Source organism: Colobus angolensis, unplaced genomic scaffold (assembly GCF_000951035.1).
Source record: "Colobus angolensis palliatus isolate OR3802 unplaced genomic scaffold, Cang.pa_1.0 Scaffold59, whole genome shotgun sequence".
Taxonomy (NCBI): domain Eukaryota; kingdom Metazoa; phylum Chordata; class Mammalia; order Primates; family Cercopithecidae; genus Colobus; species Colobus angolensis.
The window spans coordinates 2,002,197-2,022,727 of NW_012119487.1; the positions used below are offsets into that span (position 1 = coordinate 2,002,197).

At 40.8% G+C, this 20,531-nt stretch overlaps 1 pseudogene; it reads left to right on the forward strand.

Moving 5' to 3' along the window:
• LOC105526447 overlaps positions 1-19,511 on the forward strand; it is a 71,570-nt pseudogene extending 52,059 nt beyond the window's left edge.
• The last annotated feature ends 1,020 nt before the right edge of the window (positions 19,512-20,531 follow it).

A 20,531-nucleotide genomic window follows, 5' to 3' on the forward strand; every position in this document is an offset into this window, starting at 1 on the left:
CACACATTTAAAAAGTCATGAGGCTGGTCACAGTGGCTCACACCTATAATCTCAGCACTTTGGGAGGCCACAGTGAGAGGATTGCTTGAGGCCAGGAGTTGAAGACCAGCCTGCACAACTTAGCAAGCCCTTGTCTCTACAAAAAAATAAAAATTAAAGATTAGCCAGGTGTGTTGGTGTATGCCTGTAGTCCCAACTACTCAGGAGGCTTGAGGTGCGAAGACTGCTTGAGCCCAGGAATTTGAGGCTGCAGTGAGCCATGGTTGTGCCATTGCACTCCAGCCTAGGCAACAGAGCAAGACTGTATCTCTTAAAAGAAAAAAAAAGTTATGAGACATTTCTGCTTTGTAATAAGGCAGGCCAATTATTACTTATTAGGAGCTTTCTGAGATAAGCTATCAAGTCTGTCCTTTCTGTTTCCTTCTTAATGCCTGTGAACATCATTTTTGTTCCAGAGATAGATTTCTGGAGAATCTCCAAATAGTTCATCAGTGTCTCTTCTCCCCAGGTGATGCCTTTTTTCTTACTAATGTCTGTGAGAGAGAATCCAGTGAACTCATCTGTTTTCCAAAGAGACCATGAAGATTGGACCCGTGTGGCACTGAGCACACTTCTGAACAAAAGTCTTCTGCCTTTCTCAACATCACCCATATTTAATCTCTCATCAATGGCACTATGAACGTTCCCACTTGGAAGCTGGACAGCTCGCTCTCTAGGACTCCAGCTGGATTTTGAGGGGAATGTGACAAATTGATTCTGAAATGAACAAAGAATAGTTAAGACACAAATAGCTAAACTAATTTTGAAAAAGAAGAGCAAAGATAGAGGACTTCTTCTACCAAATATTAAGACAAATCACATTAACAGAAGTAAAAATAATTTAATACTGGCACAAGAACAGATAGGCTGGGTGCCGTGGCTCATGTCTGTAATCCCAGCATTATGCGAGGCCGAGGTGGGTGGATCACCTGAGGTTAGGAGTTCAAGACCAGCCTGGCCAATATGGTGAAACCTTGTCTCTACTAAAAATACAAAAATTAGCCACATGTAGTGACTCCAGCCTGGACAACTCCAGCCTGCACTCCAGCATGGGTGACAGGAGCAAAACTCCATCTCAAAAAAAAAAAAAAATAGATCAGTAGAACAAAATAGGGAGTCCCAAAACAAACCCATGTGCATACTGAAACTTCATATATCATAGAAATGGCATCTGTAATCAATGAAGAAAGAAGGATAGATTTGTTTTGTTTTGTTTTTAGTGAGTGACGTTGGGAGAGCTGGTACATGGAGAAAAATCCAGTTGTATTCCTGCCTCATACCATATACAAATGTTAACTGTAATGGATTCCTTTCATCTGAAATGGAAATCAATGAAGATAAGGAAGATATAGAAGAATATCTTTGTGACTTTGAAATGGAGTTATTAGTAAGAAAGGTCTGAAAATCTTACCATAAAGGGGGAAATTTGTGGATTTAAATATAAAAACAAAAACACCACAGTTTCTTTTCAAAGAAGACTATCATAAATAAAGTTAGGGGACAAATGATAGCCTAGAAGAGTATATTTGCCACCTATAGAACTCAGGAACTGTTATGTAGAATATACACAGAAATTCTGTAGATCAAGAAGCAAAAGACATGAAGTCCAGTAGAAAACTAGATGATGGAGTTTGGATGTGCATCCATGCCCATGAAACGTAATCCCCAGTGTTGGAGGTGGGGCCTGGCAGGAAGTGATGGGATCATGGGGTCAGATTTCTCATGAATGATTTAGCACCATCCTCTTGGTGCCATCCCCACGATAGTGACTGAGTTCTCACAAGATCTAGTCATTTAAAAACGTGTGGCACCTCCCTCTCTCTCTTGCTCCTGATCTCACCATGTGAGATGCCTGCTCCCTTTTCACCTTCCACCATAACCTAAAGCTTCCTGAGGCCTCCCCAGAAATGGATGCCTTTGTTATGCTTCCTGTAGAGCCTGCAGAACCATTAGCCAATTAAACTTCTTTTCTTTGTAAATTACCCAGTCTCAGGTATTTATTTACAGCAATGCAAGAACAGCCTAATACACTAGATGAAGGATAAAATAGGCAAATCACAGAAGAAGGAATCTGAATGTCTAGTGAATCTATAAAAAGATCCTCAAACTCTCTAGTGAGAAAAAAATTCAAGTTAAAATAACAGTAAGATACCACTTCACAGAAATGTAAAGGCTTAGTAATATCAAGAATTCGTAAGAATTGGGAGGATGGGATAACCTTTGACTGTAAACTGAGGAAGCCATACTGGAAAGTGACTTGCCAGTATTTATGCAACTTAATATGTTCCAGAAATCTCACTCCAAGGAAACTTGCACACAGGTATTAATGGGAACAGATATGAGAATGTATGTCTCAGCATTGTTTGTAGCAGCAGGAGCTTGGAAAAACCTGGGACATGATAGGCAGGGACAGAACTCCATCACATGTGATATATGTATTCAATTGAAAACTGGGCAGTGTTCAGAATTAATGGACCAGACATACACTCAGCTATCTAGCTACCTCTTGAAGACACAGTGTCAAGTGGGAAAATGTAGGAAACAAAACAAAATCTGTATCAAAGTACCAGTATAAATTTAAAACACTATGAACAATACATAATTTCCAAGCATACTGGTGATGCCTGTGAGAGAGACAGAAAAAATCAGAATGAGCATCAGGAATAAAGAGAAAAAAGAAGGCCTTAAATAGACCTGTGATACTAGAGCATAATCAATATTATTCTTTCCGTTGCTTATGGGAAAAAAATTAAACAGAACAAATTTGGAACTACCTTTGATTCCTTTGTTTCTCTCCCACCCATCATTCAATCCCTCATCTTCCAAATATATGCAGAATTAAATCATTTCTCATCTTTTCCATCAATGCCCCTCTGGGCATAGCCACCATCGCTTATAGCCTAATTACTGCAACAGCCTCCTAACCACTCTCTTTGCCTTTGTATCAACCTGCCTTTGGTCTATTTTCTTTTCTTTTCTTTCTATTTTTTTTTGTTGTTGTTGTTTGTTTGTTTATTTGTTTGTTTTTAGACAGAGTTTCGCTCTTGTCACCTGGGCTGGAGTGCAATGGCGCGATCTCAGCTTACTGCGACCTCTGCCTCCTGGGTTCAAGACGTTCTCCTGCCTCAGCCTCTGGAGTAGCTGGGATTATAGGCTCGTGCCACCACAACTGGCCAGTTTTTGTATTTTTAGTAGAGACAGGGTTTCACCATGTTGGCCAGGCAGGTCTCAAACTCCTAACTTCAGGTGATCCACTCGCCTCGGCCTCCCAAAGTGCCGGGATTACAGGTGTGAGCCACCATGCCTGGCCTGGTCCATTTTTAATGAAGCAATAGGAATATGCTATTAAACATAAGTCTGATGACATCAATTTCTGCTTAAGACCCTCTGGTCTCCTACTTCACTCAGGATAAAAGCAAAGGCCTAATGGTCCACAAGGCCGCATAAGCTTGAGCCCAGTGCCTCTGGCCTTATCTCCTAATACTTTCCTTCTGGCCAGTCCCTCATGCCATGCTGGCCACCTGTTACCCTAGAATATACCAAGCACACTCCGGACTCAGGTCCTTTGCAGACGTTTTCCCTCTGCCTGGAATGTTTTTTCCCTAGAGTTCTAAACAACTTCTTCCCTCACTTCTTTCAGATCTTTATTCAAAAGTCTCTGTGAGACCTTCCCTGGCCACACTATTTAAAATTGCAACCTTCTAGCAGACAAAAGATCTGAACAATGTGAACAAAGCACATGAACAGATAATCTCACCAATGAAGAAATACAAATGGTAAATCAGCACATGAAAAGACACTCTACATCATATGTTATCAAGGAATTGCAAAGTAAAACAATAATGGAATGCAGTGACACACCTATTGGAATAGCTAAAATCCAAAAACCTGACAATCCCAAATGCTAGTAAGAATGTGGAACAACAGGAATTTTCAACCATTGATGGTAGGAATGCAAAATGGCACAGCTACTTCAGTAGGAAGTTTGGCAATTTCTCACAAAACTAAACACAAACTTACCTTATGATCAGTAATTGCACTCCTAGGTATTTATCCGAATGAATTGAAAACTTACTTTCACACTTAAACCTGTACATAAATGTATATAGTAGCTTTATTCATAATTGCCCCTCCCAAAAAAAAAATGGAAGCAACCAAGGTATCCTTCAACATGTGTATGGATAAAGAAACCAAGGTACATCCATACAATGGAATAGTATTCGTTGAAAAAAGAAAGGCGCTATCACACCACAAAAAGACATGGAGGAAAATGCATATTTCTAAATGAAAGAAATCAGTCTGAAAGGCCATGCATGTAGGATCCCAACTATGTGACATCTGGAAAAGGCGAAACTGTAGAAATAGTAAAAAGATTAGTGGCTGTCAGGGGTTAAAGTATAAGAAGAGATTTATAGGTGACAAACAAGGGATTTTTGAAAGCAGTGAAATTATTCTGTACAATACTGTAATGGTGGTAAATAATAACATGCATTTGACAAAACCCATAAAACTATACAACACAAGAGTGAACTATAATGCAAACCATGGAGTTTAAGTTATTAATAATACTAATGTGTCAATGTTGGTTCATCAGTGCAGCTAATGTATCATACTAATATAAGATGTTTAATAATATGGGAAACTGTGTTAAGGAGGGGTGTATGTGGAAACTGTACTTTCTGCTCAGTGGGTTTTTTAAATTTTTTTGTAAACTTAAAACTTTTCTAAAAAATAAAGTTTTTAAATTAAACAGAAAAAAACATTGCAACTCTCCCCACATCCCACCCCACCCAGCCACCTAAACACAAAGGTAAGTTCCACCAATACAGGAAATTGTTTAACATTTTATTTTAATATAACTCAAACTTAACAGAAAATTTGCAAGACTAGGTCAAGAAATTCTAATATACTTGTTTTTTTCTTTTTCTTTCTTCTTTTTTTTTTGAGACAAGGAGACAAGGTCTGGCTCTGTTGCATAGGCTGGTGTGCAGTGGCACAATCTTGACTCAACCTCTGCCTCCTGAGCTCAAGCCATACTCCCACCTCAGCCTCCTAAGTAGCTGAGACTACAGGCACCCACCACCACACCAAGCTAATTTTTGTATTTTTGTTAGAGATGGGGTTTCACCATGTTGCCCAAACTGGTCTAAATCTCCTGAGCTCAAGCTATCCGCCTGCCATGGCCTCTCAAAGTACTGGTGTTACAGGTATGAGCCACCGCGGCTGTCCAAGAAATTCTAATATACTTTTTATCTAAATCATCAGTTGTTTATTTTCTACCCCTTTGGCCCACTTGCTTTAACATTTCCCTCCCCTCTCGTATATATATACTTTATACTTTATGTATTCTTTGTATATATTACATATGACATGTGTAATTGCAATATATGATAATTATCCAAATCTGCAACTGAAACAGCCAGTCACTTTTTCAATGTAAATATTTTGGGAGAGTTGTACCTTATTTGCGCAGAACTGTCCAGCAAAAGTGAAACGCATTCAAATCCTTAGCCTGCTCAAATAGAGCCAGAGTGATCAATATTTCATTCCTCAAAGGGTATGTCAGATCCAAGAACAGCATCATGGTTTTCCACGCAACAGTATACATAACGAAGGACTCTAACATCTGGGACTCTTTCTTTCTACACTTTACTGAACAAAAAAGTCAACCACTGCTTTCCCCAGTTAGATACAAGCACCATTCTAACAATTCCAGCATGCCATTTTTATATACAAACAGCCTACAGGGAGCAGCACATAATAACATTATCCTCCTCTCACCTCCCACTCTCTTCTAACGGATGAAACACTAAAGCAAGTGAACAAGTGGATAAGCCAATTTAAGAAATTGTGGGGATGTTTAAAACCTGTTTGGGCATACAAAAGTTTCCAAACTGTCAGGCCCTAAAACCATGAAAAATCTTGGTTCTTATCTGAAAAGTCATGCTACTTAGAATCCATACTAGCCAGTTTGCATTTAGCCGTATGATTAAGTGACATTGTTAGCTCTCTTTCCATGTAGGCATTCACAGTTTCTCAGTCTCTTTTTTTTTTTTTTTTTTTGAGAGGCGGAGTTTCACTCTTGTTGCCCAGGTTGAAGTGCAATGGTGTGATCTCGGCTCACTGCAACCTCTGCCTCCTGAGTTCAAGTGATTCTCCTGCCTTAGCCTCCCAAGTAGCTGGGATTACAGGTGCCCTCCAACATGCTCAGGTAATTTTTTGTATTTTTAGTAGAGACAGGGTTTCACTATGTTGCCCAGGCTGGTCTTGAACTCCTGACCTCAGGTGATCCACCTGCCTTAGCCTCCCAAAGTGCTGGGATTACAGGCTCTTTTCTCAGTCTTTAAAAAAAGATGAATACCTTACTTTGCAAAGTAATTGAGTGTCAGGAAGATTTGTTTTTAAATTATGTATTTTTAGATAAAATTGTAATTGAAATAAACTATTGGCCCTAGCAATCTGAAGGAATCTTGCAATAAACTTAATTGGTTACTAGTAAGTATTTAGTTAGGTCAACTTGATGCTTTGTACTCTGCTGTTTGAAAATATATTTATATTTGTTCACTTTGTAATTATCTGCTTCCCCCACAGAATGAAAGTGCAATAACCTCAGGGACTTTTTTTGAAAAAATATTTTTCTCTGCTTTATCCATTGTATCTATTATATGACAGGAGTTAAATAAATATTTGCTTAACGAATAAAAATGTGCCAGCAACTAGCCAAATGTTTCCTTTTTCTCCCTCTAGAAAGCCACCTGAGTGTATCTTTGTCTGCCACAAAATCCCAAACTGCTTTTCTCTGACTCACTGTAGCTTTGCTTTATGGAGATTAAACAGAAGTTCACTAACAAATTGCCTCAAAATATTCCCATGACTACAGTTGGCTTGTGTCATGAAAGTTATTCCTTGGGTATCTTACATTATTCCTTTGATAAATCTCTAAGACACCACAAGAGATGAGTTTAGACTAGCTGACTACCCTTGGACAACTTTAGAGATTGTTAAATTACTATGTTAAAACCAAGAATCAATAGTTACTTTGACATAGATTGGGTTATCCCTCAGTTCAAAATATGAGCATCAGCAGATGCACAGAAGTGCTGAGCTAAGCTTGTCATTCTTGAAAGCAGAGCCAAATGGGGATTTTCCTAAGATACAGTCAACCCAGAAAGGGAATTAGGCAATTTTAGCCCATCTATTTCATCCTCTCTCTGCTTGCATAGTGATTCACAGAAGCAGGAACAGCTCTGACAGATGGTGCTTAGTAGAACAATTGGTTTGTATGTATTTAACCTGCTCAAAGCACCAAACCTCCCACTTGCTATCATCAGTGCCTCTCCTGCCCAAAACCTTACCCAGATTTCTCGGTGCTTCTTTTCTTGTGACAGACTATCTCTGATGTTATTTTGACCTGATTTTATTCAGATAGAAAAGGTAGGAAGTGCTTTCCAAACTTGCCTAATCCTGAGAATCATCTAAAATATTTATTTTGAAATGCAGCTTCCAAAAGAACTACCCAAATAACTATAGCTGAATCAGCATCCTGAACCTCCTGAAAAGCATTCAAAGCAACATGAAAAACGACAATAAAACACAAAAACAGATGCACAATTTCTACACCAATGTTTATAGCAGTATTATCCGCAATAGCCGCAAGATGAAAGCAACCCACAAGATGAATGCTTACATGGAAAGAAAGCTAACAATATCACTTCAGATATTCAGCAACAGACAAATAAAACAAAATATAGTATATGCATACGATGGAATATTATTCAACCTTAAAAAGGAATGGCATTCTGATACATTTTACAAGATGGATAAACTAGAAAGACATTGTGCTAAGTAAAATAAAAATAGGCCAGACACAAAAGGAAAAATATTGTATGATTCTACTTATATGAGGTACCTAGGGTAGTCAAATTCATAGAGACAGAAGGTAGAATGGTGGTTGCCAGGGACTGGAGGAGGAGGGAACGGGTTGGTGTTTAATGGGTAGAGTTTCAGTATGGGATGATGAAAAAGTTCTGGAGTTAGATGGCGATAGTGATTGTACAACGATATGAATATATTGCCAGCACAATAGCTCATGCTTGTATTCCCAGCACTGTGAAAGGCTGAGGTGGGAGGATCAATGGAGCCCAGGCATTCAAGACCAGCCAGGGCAACATAGCGAGAACTTGTCTCTACAAAAAATAAAGTTCCAGCTCCTCAGGAGACTGAAGTAGGAGGATTGCTAGAGCCTGGGAGGTTGAGGCTGCAGTGAGCTGTGATTGTGCCATTGCACTCCAGCCTGGGTGACAAAGCAAGATCCTAGATCCAAAAAACCCAGACGACATGAATATACTTAATGCCACTGAACTGCACACTTTAAAATGGTTAAGTCCAGACATAGTGGCTCACATCTATAACCCAGCGCTTTTGGCTGGCTGAGGTGAGAGAATCACTTGGGGCCAGAAGTTTGACACCAGCCTGAGCAACATAGCAAGACCCATCTTTATTTATTTATTTAGAGACAAGGTCTGGCTCTGTCACTGAGGCTGGATTGCAGTGGTCTGATCTAAGCACACTGCAACCTCCACCTCCCAGGTTTAAGCCATCCTCTCACCTCAGCCTCCTGAGTAGCTGGAACTACAGGTGCACCCCACCATGCCCAGCTAATTTTTGTATTTTTTGTGGAGACAGGGTTTCACCATGTTGCTCAGGCTGTTCTCAAACTCATGAACTCAAACAATCCACCTGTCTTGGCCTCCCAAAGTGCTGGGATTACAGGTATGAGCCACCACACCCAGCCTAAGACCCATCTTAAAAATAAATGGTTAAAAGAGTAGATTTTGGCTGGACATGGTGGCTAACACCTGTAATCCCAGCTGTTTTTGAGAGGCTGAGGCAGGTGAATTGCTTGAGCCCCGAAGTTCGAAACCAGCCTTGGTAATGTAGTGAAATCCCTTCTCTACAAAAAATTAAAAAAAAAAAAAATTAACTGGGCGCAGCAGTGCACACCTGTCGTCCCAGCTCCCAGCTATTGGGGAGGTTAAGGTGGGAGGATGGCTTAAGTCCAAGAGGTGGGGGTGCAATGAGTAAGATTGTCTCCACTGTCTCCCAGGAAAAAAAAAAAAAAAAGGTAGATTTTATGTTATATATATTTTATCACAATTACAAAAACAAACAAATACATAAAACACTCGTTTTCTTTTTTTTTTTTTTTTGAGACAGAGTCTCACTCTGGCACCCAGGCTGGAGGGAAGTGGTGTAATCTTGGCTCTCTACAACCTCCGCCCCACCAGGTTGAAGCAATTCTCCCACCTCAGCCTCCTGAGTAACTGGGATTACAGGCATGCACCACCATGCCCTCCTAATTTTTGTATTTTTAGTAGGGGGCGGGGGTTCATCATGTTGGTCAGGCTGGTCTTGAACTCCTGACCTCAGGTGATCTGCCTGCCTCGGCCTCCCAAATTGCTGGGATTACAGGTGTAAGCCACTGCACCTGGCCAAAACACTCCATTTTCAGTGAGACTAGGATAAAATAGATAAAATCTGCAGACTCCAAAACACCTATTAGGGCAGCTAAAAACAGCTGAGAATGGGCAAAAGCCATATGACAGAAAATGGAGAGAAGAAATTTGAAGGGTGAGGAGAGGTTCTTTTTATTCGAGCTCAGGAAATACCAGGGTGGGGGTCACTTTCTGAAAGCGAGGGGCCCAGTCTGCAGTTCGAAGGCAATATCACTTCTTTGTGAAAAGGGTTATGGGAAGTGGGGTAAGCAAGGCTCTTAGCAGAAGCCCTCCTGGACATTGCGTGATCCAGAGAAGTAGGCATGTAAGGACTACCTAAAGAATTACACAGATAATTCAAACAGATAGGACTGGTGTATTTTTGCTGCAGAGAACCTTTGGGTTGTAAAGTCTCAAAGGTTACCCTGTCTCACCTCTTTTGCTATGCAATAATGTCTTACACATAGTTAGGTTAATGGAAATCTAAGTCGGGCAGGCACGGTGGCTCATGCCTGTAATTCCAGCACTTTGGGAGTCTGAGGCAGGAGAACTGCCTGAGCTCAGGAGTTTGAGATCAGCCTGGGCAAGAAGGTGTGACCCTATCTCTACAAAAAAATTTTAAAATTAGCCAGGCGTGGTGGCATGCATCTTTGGTCCCAGCTATACCAGAGACTGAGGCAAGAGGATTACTCAGGCCCAGGAAGTTGAAGCTTTAATGAACTGTGTTCATGCCACTGCCCTCCAGCCTGGGTAACTGAGTGAGACTCTCTCAAAAAAAAAAAAAAAAAAAAAGTAAAAAGAAGACAATCTAACTCATTCATTGTTCGGCAATGAAAAACAAAAAAAATCTGGCACTGACAGCATTGATACAAGCATACCAAAAGAAAAATTGTGGGCCAGGCTGGTGGCTCACGCCTATTATCCCAACACTTTGGGAGGCTGAGGTGGGCGGATCACCTGAGGTCAGGGGTTTGAGACCAGCCTAGCCAACATGGTGAAGCCCCATCTCTACTAAAAATACAAAAACTTTGCCAGGTGTGGTGGTGGGCACCTTTAGTCCCAGCTACTTGGGAGGTTGAGGCATGAGAATCCCTTGAAACTGGGAGGTGGAGGTTGCAGTGAGCTGAGATCGGGCCACTGTGCTCCAGTCCAGGTGACAGAGTGAGACTGTGTCTCAAAAAAAAAAAAAGAAAAGAAAAACTGAAAAAAAATTACAAAGTTACCAATGAACAAATCATACTAACCAGGAGAATAATAGCTATCAAAAAACAGATGAGGCTGTCCACAATGGCTCACACCTGTAATCCCAGCGCTTTGGGAGGCTGAGGCGGGTAAGTTGCTTGATCCCAGGAGTTTGAGACTAGCTTGGGCAACATGGTGAAACCCTATTGTCTCTACAAAAAATACAAAGATTAGCCAGGTGTGATGTCACGTGCCTGTAGTCCCAGCTACTCAAGAGGCTGAAGTGGGAGGATCGTTTGAGTATGGGGAGTTTGAGGCTGCAGTGAACCCACCACTGCCCTCCAGCCTGGACTGCAGAGAAGAAAGAAAAAGGAAAGAAAGGGAGAGGAGGGGAGGGGAGGAACAAGGCAGGGAAGGAAGGAAGGAGGGGAGGAGAGGAACAAGGCAGGGAAAGAAGGAAGGAAGGAAGACAAACAAGACAAAACAAGACAGAAAAGAACTAGCTGGGTGCAGTAGCTCACACCTACTCCCAACATGTTAAGAGGCCGAGGCGGGCGGATCACCTGAAGTCAGGAGGTCGAGAGCAGCCTGGCCAACATAGTGAAACCCTGTCTCTACTAAAAACACAAACATTAGCGGGGCGCAGTGGCAGGTGCCTGTAGTCCCAGCTACTTGGGAGGCTGAGGCAGGAGAACAGCTTGAACCCAGAAGGCGGAGGTTGCAGTGAGCCGAGATCCCACCACTACACTCCAGCCTGGGGGTCAGAGTGAGACCCTGTCTCAAAATGAAAAAATAAAAATTAAAAAAACAAAAGGAAAGAAAAGAAAAAGAAAAGAACTCTGGGAAGAAATGATGAGAAATAGTAGGAGGTAACATGTAAACTAAACGTACAGGAAAAAATAAATAAATCCAATAAGAATAAGGATGAAATCAGAAGGAGCACAAGAAAAGTGAAATATAGAATTCAAAAGAATTAGAGAAAGATTATAGAGAAAACAAATTAAGGAGTGCCAACATTTGCATAATTGAAGCCCTTGCCGTTGTAGAAGTGTTGAGATTGAGGTGTCGGCAGACATGTTTTGTTTGGATCGCACGTTATTTATAACTGTGTGTGTAATTAAATGCCATCACTTAACGACTGGAAGATTTCACCCCAAAAAAATTCTATTTGGCTTCTTTCAAAAAGATCAGAACCACACTATAACACCAAAACTGCATTTCTGCCTAGCCTCAGTTGCATAGAGCCAATCAATAGCTTCTGCCACTTTAATGTAGCACAAATTCACCCAGACATCCACAGTCTGCACTGGACTTTCACCTCTTGCAGACATTTGGGGATCCTGGTATACACAGTGTGATAAGGTAGTTTTTAAAAAGCACCTCTCATGAGAGCTGGTCATAAAAAAAAAAAAAAAAAAAAAGCATGAATGGGCCAGCCACGGTGGCACACGCCTCTGATCCCAGTGTTTTGGGAAGCCTAGTTGGGCAAATCACATGAGCTCAAGAATTTGAGACCATACTGGGCAACATGTTGAAACTTCATCTCTACAAAAAATACAAAAATTAGCCAGGGGTGATGGCACACGCCTGTAGTTACAGCTACTTGGGAGGCTGAGGTGGGAGAATCACTTGAGCCCTGGAGGTTGAGGCTGCAGTGAGCTGTGATCATGCCACTGAACTCTAGCCTGGGCAACAGAGCAAGACCTGTCTTAAAGAAAAAAATAAAAGTAATAAAAGAAAAATAATAAACCTCCATCTCCTCACCTGCAAAATGGCCAGACTACCTGTCTTATAAGGGTTCCTAGGAGAGTTTAATGAGAAATGCACACAAAGTTCAAGAGCAATTGTTAACAAATGATAGAAAAAAATGACCAATTAATCATTAGAGGCCGGGCATGGTGGTGCACGCCTGTAATCCCAGCACTTTGGGAGGCCGAGGCAGGTAGATCACCTGAGTTCAGGAGTTTGAAACCAGCCTGGCCAACATGGTGAAATCCTGTCTCTACCAAAAATACAAAAATTAGCTGGGCATGGTAGCACACATCTGTAATCCCAGCTACCCAGAAGGCTGAGGCAGAAGAATTGCTTGAACCCGGGAGGCAGTGGTTGCAGTGAGCCAAGATCGTGCCACTGCACTCCAGCCTGGGTGACACAGTGAGACTCCATCTCAAACAAACAAACAAAAAATTGAAAACACAATTCTAGAACTGCAGGTAGAATCAGAGCTATGGTCCATGGATTGGAAAGACAGTGTTGTATAGGTCTGTCCTAGATTTAGGACTTTATGACTGACATGTCAGAACTTCTCCTCTAGCTCCCCATCTCCATGTCTCTAAATCCCTAAGAGTTAACAGAGAGAAAGAGCCCAATAAATGTGTAAGGAAGGAAGAAAAGGAGAAGGGAAGAATAAGTGAAGGAGCTGAAAAAAAGAACAAACCCAAGATGTTTTATTTGTAAAGTAGAAGAAAAAGTAAGTTTCCAATTTATCTCAGTTTGTTTCAGCCCACCCATCCCCATCCCTCTGCCAATAAAAAATGTTACCTAAGGCATACAGTTACATTCTATACCCCCAGTTCCAAAGAAAAGATTTTAAAAAGACACACTTAGTCAGGTTGACTGCAAAATAAATCTCTAAGCCTCCCTGAGTAAGATACTATTTGGATAGTATTTAATAGAGGTATTTCTTATACCTAAATCATAATACTAACAACAACCAACAACAACAAAAAAGTGATTACAACTATGATTTAGTGTAAAAAGCTTCAAATAAAAGATGATTTTGTGTAACGGGGGGCCAATTTACCCTTTTCTGTTGTGAAAAACATATATTATTAACTTTTGAATTCTCCACACAAGCAGTATTCAACCCTGTAAACACCTTTTGTTCATGCTTCTGCTAAATACATGTTCTACTACTCACATTTATTTTAATTTAATTTCTTCAGAACATCCTGTTTTGTTTTTTTGTTTGTTTGTTTTTTGTGATGAGGTCTTGTTCTATCAACTAAGCTGGAGTGCAGTGGTAAGATCTCGGCTCACTGCGGCCTTCACCTCCTGAGTTCGAGCAATCCTCCCTCCTCAGCCTCCTGAGTAGCTGGTACTACAGTTGCACATCACCATGCCCAGATAATTTTTGTATTTTTTTTGTAGAAACAGGGTCTCACTATGTTACCCAGGCTGGTCTTGAACTTCTGGCCTCAATTGATCCTCCTGCCTCTTCCTCTCAAAGTGCTGAGATTACAGGCCACTATGCCCAGCCATATTTTCCTTTTTTAAAATAGGATGTCAAAATGGAAGTTTTAAGTCTTCCCAATGTTCTAATACCTGAATACCAAACTATGTTTGGCTTATTCTGTTAGCATGTTCCTGATTTCACTTCTTTGTAGCTGAGGAAAATAGTCATATTAAGTCTGAAACTGAATTAACTCTCATTTTTTAAAAAAGCTGGGTGAGTTAAATTACCAACAGTTTTGATTAATAAGATATTTCATAATGTCATAAATACTGGAAGCAAGAGCATAAATTGTCTGGCAACAACTAGGTCATCTTTTACTACAAATAAATATTATTGCCAGCAGATTTCAAAGATTCACTTAAGTCTGTAAGGTAGGTTGTTGAATGTGACTATCTGGCTGAAAACTCTAGATTATTCTTGGAAATAAACTAGCACCAGGAGAGACAATGTTAGCACTAAGGAACATATTCATGCAGCACCAAAGTATGTGAGCAGTGGCAAATCCATATGAGTCTGAAGCAACCTCAATTCTTGCCTCGACGGAGGAAAGAATTCATCCAAGTGACATAAGGTAGAGGGAGAGACCAATGCAAGTTTTATAGAAGGAGTGAAAGTTTATTAAAAAGCTTTAAAGCAGGAACCAAAGGAAGTAAAGTACCCTTGGAAGAGAACCAAGCAGACAGCTTGTGAGATTCAAGTGCATGGTGTGACTTTTGACTTGGGGTCTTCTGTTACTTCTCCCCTGATCCTTCCCTTGAGGTGAGCTGTCCGCATGCACAGTGGCCTGCCAGCCCTTTGGAGGGGCCACATGCACAGTATGTTTACTGAAATTGTATACATGTTGACCTGAGGCATTCTTCCCTTACCAGCTAAGTGTTCCTAGAAGGAGGTCATGTACCAGTTAAACTCTGCCATTTTGCCTCTTAGGGCACATGCTTGTGCCCACTTGCCTAACTCTTGAAAGCTTACAGGGAAGTTGCTGATCACCAGCTTCAGGTGTTTACTTATTGGGAGACTGCCTTTCCCTGGCACCAGCTGAGACCAATTATTATTTATAGAGACAGTTTAACAACTACCTGACCATCACCTGATGGTCACTTGACATTACTGGTAGGGGCATTACCCTCTCCTGTCCTAGTCATGTCTGACTACCTACTGTAACAAAAGTAGCAGACGCTTGGCAGGAGAAGGAGTGCTATGAAGAGTATTCTATTATCATATGAAGGAATGGGTACGGGGTTCAAAGTCACTTGCCATTAAGTGCATATGTTTTTAAAGTCTAATTGTTCTAACCAAGGGATAATTGTGGTCCTTATTTCCATGAAGCTATGCTCAAGGACACATAGAACTGGAAGACTGTTGAGCTCATCCAGTCCAGTTTGCTCATTTTACCATAGGAAACTGAAGATCAGAAATGTGGTCTGCTCCTAGTGACCAGATCACAGGGTCCTTTTGAATCCCCTTACCTCAGCAGCAATTGCACCAAGCACACATTATTTGATAAAAAAAGGTGATGAATTTATGTTCATGAACAAAGAATGAATAGTGTAATTATCATCACTTACATTCTCGATGTGCTTCAGGGAAAAGGTGTTATCCACTGAATGTTTATGTCTTCCCAAAATCCATATGTTGAAGAGTTAACCCATGATGTGATGGTATTAGGAGGTGAGGCCTTTGGGAAGTAATTAGGTTTAGATGATGTCGTGAGTGTGGAGTCCCCATGATGCAATTAGTGCTCTTATAAGAAGAGATACCAAATCAAGCGCGCTCTCTCTCTCTTTTTCTGTCCGGCATGTGAGGATACAGCAAGAAGATGGCCATTGCAAGCCAGAAAGAGAGCCCTCACCAGAAACCAAACTGGCCAGCACCTTGATCATGGACTTCCCAGCCTCCAGAACTGTGAGAAATAAATGTCTGTTGTTTAACCACACAGTCTATGGTATTTTGTTATAGCAACCCAAGCTGACTAAGACAGAAGGTTTGCCAAAAGAAAGATTTCTAAAAGAGGGTGAACCCAAGCTGACTAAGACAGAAGGTTTGCCAAAAGAAAGATTTCTAAAAGAAGGTGAAGTAAAAATATGATGTAGAATATATCCTGGAGAAAACCCTTTTAAAGAATATTTTATTGTGGAAATCTTTTTAATTCGTAAAATGAGAGAATATAATGAATCCCTATCATCACTTTAAACAGTTATAGGCCGGGCACGGTGGCTCACGCCTGTAATCCCAGCACTTTGGGAGGCCAAGGCGGGCAGATCACGAGGTCAGGAGATCGAGACCATCCTGGAGAACATGGTGAAACCCCGTCTCTACTAAAAATACAAAAAAAAAAAATTAGCCGGGCGCGGTGGTGGGCGGCTGTAGTCCCAGCTACTCAGGAAGCTGAGGCAGGAGAATGGCGTGAACCTGGGAGGCGGAGCTTGCAGTGAGCCGAGATCACACCACTGCACTCCAGCCTGGGCGACAGAGCGAGACTCCATCTCAAAAAAAAAATAAATAAATAAAAAATAAACAGTTATCAATATTCTGCCATTCTTATTACAAATGCATTCCCCTACATTCTTTTTCATTTTGCTTTGTTTTGTTTAGTGGAATATTTTTCTTTCTTTTTTTATGTTAATTTTTTTATTTTTATTAACTCACCACCATACTAATCAAGATGGTATTTTTTTTAATTTTTAATTTTTTGTTTTTTTGTAAATTCAGATTTAGGCCTACAGAGAAGATGGTGGAATACATATACTGTTTGTTTGTTTGAGACAGTCTCACTCTGTCACCCAGGCTGGAGTGCAGTTATGTGATCTTGGCTCACTGCAGCCTCCGCCTCCCCAGGTTCAAACGATTCTCATGCCTCAGCCTCCCGAGTAACTGGAATTACAGGCATGTACCACCACCCCTAGCTAGTAGTGGAATATTTTTAAAGCAAAACCAAGATTTTGCATGATTCTTTTTGTTTTCAAGACACAGTTTCACTCTGTCATCCAGGTTGGAGTGCAGGTATGCAATCTCGGCTCACTGCAACCTCCACCTCCCAGGTTCTAGTGATTCTCATGCCTCAGCCTCCCGTGTAGCTGGGATTACAGGCATGCATCACCACATGCAGCTGATTTTTATAATTTTTTTGTAGAGATGGTGTTTCACCATGTTGGCCAGGCTGGTCTCGAACTCCTGGCCTCAAGTGATCTGCCTGCCTCAGCCTCCCAAAGTTCTGGGATAAAGTGTGAGCCACCATGCCCAATTCTTTTTATTTTTTTTTTTCTTTGAGACAGGATCTAACTGTGCTGCCCAGTCTGGAGAGCAGTGGTGTGATCATGGCTCACCACAGCCTCAAACTCCCAGCTCCCAGGCTCAGGTGATCCTCCCATCTCAGCCACAGATAGCTGGGGCTACAGGCACATACCACCACACCTGGATAACTTTTTGTATTTTCTGTAGAGATAAGGTTTTGTCATGTTGCCTGGGCTGGTCTTGAACTCCTGGGATCAGGCAATATCCGCCTGCCTTGGCCTTCCAAAGTGCTAGAATTACAGGTATGAGCCACCACACCTGGCCTTTTGCATCATTTTTACTTATAAATATTTCTACAAGTATCTCTAAGAGATGAGAATTTTTTAAACAACATAATCACAATAACTTTGTCATATCCCATAACATTAACAAGAAATCCTTAGCTAGGCTAAGATCTAGTCCAAGAGAAACTTAATTTTATCAGAGCATTCATAAATGGATCAAGTTTTCAAGTGATAGCTTTTCAATGAGACTAAGAATTTTAAAAAGGGGAAAACTTTCAAAATTAAAATTGCAATCTTATTTTTTCTCATATTGCTCTGCAAATATAAATCTGGGCACTCAGACTCCAGAAGAGGTTAAAAATAGCCCTATGAATCAAAACCATTAATCATATCCTGTTATTTTTAGTTATCTGTTTCTTCCTGATGTTTTAACTCAACATCAGTTTAATATATTTAATCATACATTTTTAAAAAGAAAAATATTTTAGATCCATCATGAAAAATTTTGACCAAAAGATAAATTTAAAGCTAACGCAGGATGGTTGTCAAAGCCTGTGTCCATAACTTTGCCTGAGACACTTAGTCATTTGGAAAGGCCTGTGTTAATAGTCTGTCCTGTGACTCAATTATCTCCCACATAGAGACAGTACAAAACAGCCTTAAGATAACTCACACCTAGGCCAGGCACAGTGGCTCATGCCTGTAATCCCAGCACTTTGGGAGACCAAGGTGGGTGGATCACCTGAGACCAGGAGGTCGAGACCAGTCTGGGCAACATGGTGAAACACTGTCTCTACTAAAAATACAAAAAATTAGCCAGGCCATGGTGGTGGGCACCTATAATCCCAGCCACTCGGCAGCCTGAGGGAGAAGAATCTCTTGAAGCCAGTGGAGCAGAGGCTTCAGTGAGCCGAGATCGCTCCATTGCACTTCAGCCTGGGCAGCAACAGCAAAACCCTGTCTCAAAAAAAAAAAAAAAAAAAGCAAAAAAACCTCACACCTAAAAATAAAATGTAAAAATCACAAAACATAAATGACCACTGGGTCACAGACAACATTACCCTCCATACTAAAAGCAGATACTAATAATGGCAATTTTGAGATAGCCTATAAAACACGTGGCCCAGGGCCAGGGCACGGTAGCTCACGCCTGTAATCCCAGCACTTTGGGAGGCCAAGGCGGGCAGATCACCTGAGGTTGAGAATTTGAGACCAGCCTGACCAACATGGTAAAACCCCGTTTCTACTAAAAATACAAAATTAGCCAGGTGTGGTGGTGTATGCCTGTAATCCCAGCTACTCAGGAGGCTGAGGCAGAAGAATCACTTGAACCCAGGAGGCGGAGTTTGCAGTGAGCTGAGATAGCGACACTGCACTCCAACCTGGGTGACAGAGCTAGACTCCGTCTCAAAAAAAAAAAAAAATGTGGCTCTGAGTAAACTCTTAAGTACCAGTATTTTATTTTCACTAAAATGTTAGAAAGATTCTTTCACACATAAAAGATGCTCAACAGTATTTGTTGATTCAAATTAATATTGAAACTAAAATTATCCAACATAGCAAGTATTGAATTTCAGATTATGTAAAATGTAATGGATATGCATTATCCTGCATCCTGGAACTGAGTAGGAAAAAAGCTTTCACTTTTCTTTCTTTTTATTTATTTATTTATTTATTTATTTGAGACAGTGTCTTGCTCTGTTGCCCAGGCTGGAATGCAGTGGTGTGGTCATAGCTCACTGCAGCCTTGACCTCCCATGCTCAAGCTATCCTCCCACCTCAGCCTCCTGCGCAATTTAAAAAAATTTAATTTTTTAATTTTTAATTTTTTTGTACAAAGTCTCCTCATGTTGCCCAGACTGAAAAGCTTTTTCTTATACATTTTTAAATCTGCATTCAGTACATTACCTGCTGTCCCAGATATGTACATTTATATATTCATACTCAGTGTTCATGCTGAATTTGTGCTTGTAGGGTGGAGACATACAGCAGCCCTACATTATCCCCATTCATAACTTCCAGGACTGTCCACAGGATGAGCGATGATGGGGACATCTTCTGGAAATTGATAGAAAGGCACTTATCAATACTTCCTGTTTATATATTAGTGAAGTGTTGGGTTTTTTTTTTTGGAAGAACACCCTACTTGGTAAGGATGTCATACCTCTCCAGAAAATTCTACTGTTGCCCTAGACCTAAATACATAGAAAAAAAAAAGAAAAGAAAATTCTATTTGCACCCTTTTCTAGCCTGAAATTTACCAGAGCTACGTAGAGTTTACTTATCACGTGTGTTCTAATTACATACCAGCATATATAAAAACACAAAATGTCAGCCCACATAGTTTTCTACCAGCACACTTTCACTCCCAACAACAGTCGCATGAATAAAGTAACAACACATGAACCTCCCCTGAAGCTTTAGGATATGTTTTGCAGGAAGGATAATATGAGCAAATAAATTCATGTTAACCAGAGCAAAAAACAAAAAAACTACTGTACCTTGATGCAGTTTTCCTTATAAGTTATGTTTATTCTTCTCCCATTCATCTTTGTGAATAGAAACAATGCCTTCATTATGTTTGCTCCCTCAGAAGAGTGTATCGAAATCACATGAAGAGTTTTTTTTAAAAAAAAAACACCAGTCCCCAGGATTACCCTTTATCAGGAACTTCAGAGAGTAGGGCTCAAGAATCTGTTATCTTAACAGTTCCTTAGATGCTTTTTCTGTTGACCAATACCAACAGCATGTGAGAATTACTGCCCAGGGTACCTAGAGCAGCTCACACATATAGTTGTTGTATATAAATGTTCAATGAATGAGTAAATAAACAAGTGAATCAAAACTGGAAATGCACCGGGCTCGGTGGTTTACACCTGTAATCCCAGCACTTTGGAGGCTGAGACGGGCGGATCACTTAGGTCAGGAGTTTGAGACCAGCCTGGCCAACATGGTGAAACCCTGTCCCTACTAAAAATACAAAAATTAGGCCGGGCGCGGTGGCTCAAGCCTGTAATCCCAGCACTTTGGGAGGCCGAGACGGGCGGATCACGAGGTCAGGAGATC